General features: G+C 43.8%; 1 non-coding gene across 1 annotated transcript; it reads right to left on the reverse strand.

The window, feature by feature from the left end:
- Window positions 1-200: 200 nt before the first annotated feature.
- Window positions 201-308, reverse strand: LOC148576913 (small nucleolar RNA R71). Its single transcript, XR_015903618.1, has one exon. It is a non-coding gene; the product is annotated as a small nucleolar RNA R71 (small nucleolar RNA).
- Window positions 309-3,790: the final 3,482 nt, after the last annotated feature.

Here is a 3,790-nt window from a genome sequence, read left to right on the forward strand (position 1 = left end):
TAACTGAATTCTTACAGATATGTGATACTGTTAAGACTAATGGAGTAGATCCTGAAGTCTACAGGCTCATGCTTTTCCCTTTTGCTGTAAGAGACAGAGCTAGATTATGGTTTGATTCTTAACCCAAAGACAGCCTGAACTCTTGGGATAAGCTGGTCACGGCTTTCTTAGCCAAGTACTTTCCTCCTCAAAAACTGAGCAAGCTTAGAGCTGATGTTCAAACCTTCAGACAAAAAGAAGGTGAATCCCTCTATGAAGCTTGGGAAAGATACAAACAGTTGACCAAAAAGTGTCCTTCTGACATGCTTTCAGAATGGACCATCCTGGACATATTCTATGATGGTTTATCTGAGCTATCAAAGATGTCACTGGACACTTCTGCAGGTGGATCCATTCACCTAAAGAAAATGCCTGCAGAAGCTCAAGAACTCATTGACATGGTTGCTAATAACCAGTTCATGTACACTTCTGAAAGGAATCCTATGAGTAATGGGACGCCTATGAAGAAGGGAGTTCTTGAAGTATGCCATATTGGCTCAGAACAAAATATTGACTCAGCAAGTCAATATGATCTCTCAGAGTCTAAATGGAGTGCAAGCTGCATCCAACAGTACTCAAGAGGCATCTTCTAAAGAAGAAGCTTATGATCCTGAAAACCCTGCAATAGCAGAGGTAAATTATTTAGGTGAACCTTATGGAAACACCTATAACTCATCATGGAGAAATCATCCAAATTTCTCATGGAAGGATCAAAAGCCTCAACAAGGCTTTAATAATGGTGGAAGAAACAGGTTTAGCAATAGCAAGCCTTTTCCATCATCCACTCAGCAACAGACAGAGAACTCTGAACAAAATACTTCTAATTTAGCAAATTTAGTCTCTGATCTATCTAAGGCCACTGTGAGTTTCATGAATGAAACAAGGTCTTCCATTAGAAATTTGGAAGCACAAGTAGGCCAGCTGAGTAAGAGGATCACTGAAATCCCTCCTAGTACTCTCCCAAGCAATACAGAAGAGAACCCAAAAGGAGAGTGCAAGGCCATTGACATAAGCACCATGGCCGAACCTACAAGGGGAGTGGAAGACGTGAATCCCAAGGAGGAAGACCTCCTGGGACGTCTAGTGATCAATAAGGAGCTTCCCTCTGAGGAACCAAAGGACTCTGAGGCTCATCTAGAGGCCCTAGAGATTCCATTGAACCTCCTTATGCCATTCATGAGCTCTGATGAGTATTCCTCTTCTGAAGAGAATGAGGATGTTACTGAAGAGTAAACTGCCAAGTTTCTTGGTGCAATCATGAAGCTGAATGCCAAATTATTTGGCATTGATACTTGGGAAGTTGAACCTCCCTTGTTCATCAATGAACTAAGTGATCTGGATCAACTGACATTGCCTCAGAAGAGACAGGATCCTGGAAAGTTCATAATACCTTGTACCATAGGCACCATGATCTTTAAGGCTCTGTGTGACCTTGGTTCAGGAATAAACCTCATGCCCCTCTCTGTAATAGAGAAACTGGGAATCTATGGGGTGCAAGCTGCTAAAATCTCATTAGAGATGGCAGACAGTTCAAGAAAACAGGCTTATGGACAAGTAGAGGACGTGTTAGTAAAGGTTGAAGGCCTTTACATCCCTGCTGATTTCATAGTCCTGGATACTGGAAAGGAAGAGGATGAATCCATCATCCTAGGAAGACCTTTCCTGGCCACAGCAAGAGCTGTGATTGATGTTGACAGAGGTGAAATAGTCCTTCAATGGAATAAGGACTCCCTTGTGTTTAAAACTCAAGGATCTCCCTCTGCAACCAAGGAGAGGAAGCAGAGAAAGCTTCTCTCAAAGCAGAGTCAAATAAAGCCCCCACAGTCAAACTCTAAGTTTGGTGTTGGAGAGTCTCAACAATGCTCTGAACATCTGTGAGGCTCCATGAGAGCCCACTGTCAAGCTATTTGACATTAAAGAAGCGCTTGTTGGGAGGCAACCCAATGTTTATTTATCTAACTCTATTATTCTTGTTTTTCATGTTTTCTTAGGTTTATGATCATGTGGAGTCACAAAATAAATATAAAAATTGAAAACAGAATAAAAAACAGCAGAAGAAAAATCCCACCTTGGAGGAGCATCTGTCTGGCGTTCAGCGCCAGAACAGAGCATGGTTCTGACGCTGAACGCCCAAAATGGGCAGCTTCTGGGCGCTGAACGCCAGAACAGGCATGGTTCTGGCGTTCAACGCCAGAAATGGCACACAAATGGGCGTTGAACGCCCAAAATGGCCACCAACCTGGCGCTGAACGCCCAGAGTTGTGTGCAAAGGCATTTTTACATGCCTAATGGGTGCAGGGATGTAAATCCTTAAACACCTCAGGATCTGTGGACCCCACAGGATCCACTCAGGACCTGTGGACCCCACAGGATCTACTCAGGATCTGTGGACCCCACAGGATCCCCACCTACCTCCACTCACTTCTTCTTACCATTTTCTTTCACACAACCCCATAAACACTCTTCCCCAAAAACCCTTCACCAATCACCTCAAACTCTCTTCCCCATCACCTCTTCACCACTCACATCCATCCACTCTTCCCCATAAACCTACCTCATAAACTCCACCTACCTTCAAAATTCAAAACAAATTTCCCACCCAAACCCACCCATATGGCCGAAACCTTCCCCCCCTCCCTTCCCTATATAAAGACCTCCATTCTTCATCAAATTCACACAACACACCCCTCTACACCCTTCTTGGCCGAAACCACATCTCCCTCTCCCTCTCCATATTTCTTCTTCTTCTTCTTCTTCTTCTATTCTTTTGTTTATTGCTTGAGGACGAGCAATATTCTAAGTTTGGTGTGGTAAAAGCATAAGCTTTTTGTTTTTCCATTACCATTGATGGCACCTAAGACCGAAGAATCCTCTAGAAAGGGGAAAGGGAAGACAAAAGCTTCCACATCCGAGTCATGGGAGATGGAAAGGTTCATCTCCAAAGCCCATCAAGACCACTTCTATGATGTTGTGGCCAAGAAGAACGTGATCCCTGAGGTCCCTTTCAAACTCAAAAGAAATGAGTATCCGAAGATCCGACATGAAATTCAAAGAAGAGGTTGGGAAGTTCTAACAAATCCCATCCAACAAGTCGGCATCCTAATGGTTCAAGAGTTCTATGCTAATGCATGGATCACCAAGAACCATGATCAAAGTAAGAACCCGGATCCAAAGAACTATGTTACAATGGTTCGGGGGAAATACTTAGATTTTAGTCCGGAGAATGTGAGGTTGGCGTTCAACTTGCCAAACATGGAAGAGAACGCACACCCCTACACTAGAAGGGTCAACTTTAATCAAAGGTTGGACCAAGTCCTTATGGAATATGCGTGGAAGGAGCTCAATGGAAGATTGACTCCAAAGGCAAGACGGTTCAACTAAGAAGATTGGACCTCAAGCCTATAGCTAGAGGATGGTTGGAGTTTATTCAATGCTCAATCATTCCCACTAGCAACCGGTCTGAAGTTACTATAGACCGGGCCATCATGATCCATAGTATCATGATTGGAGAAGAGGTGGAAGTTCATGAGATTATACCTCAAGAACTCTACAAGGTGGCTGACAAGTCCTCCACTATGGCAAGGTTAGCCTTTCCTCACCTCATTTGCCACCTATGCAATTCGGCTGGGATTGACATAGAGGGAGATATCCTCATTAAAGAGGACAAGCCCATCACTAAGAAAAAGATGGAGCAAGCAAGAGAGCCCAGTCATGGAGCTCAAGAGGCGCAAGAAGCTCATTTCCATGAGAT

Source organism: Arachis ipaensis, chromosome B1 (assembly GCF_059453495.1).
Source record: "Arachis ipaensis isolate K30076 ecotype BB chromosome B1, ASM5945349v1, whole genome shotgun sequence".
Lineage (NCBI taxonomy): Eukaryota > Viridiplantae > Streptophyta > Magnoliopsida > Fabales > Fabaceae > Arachis > Arachis ipaensis.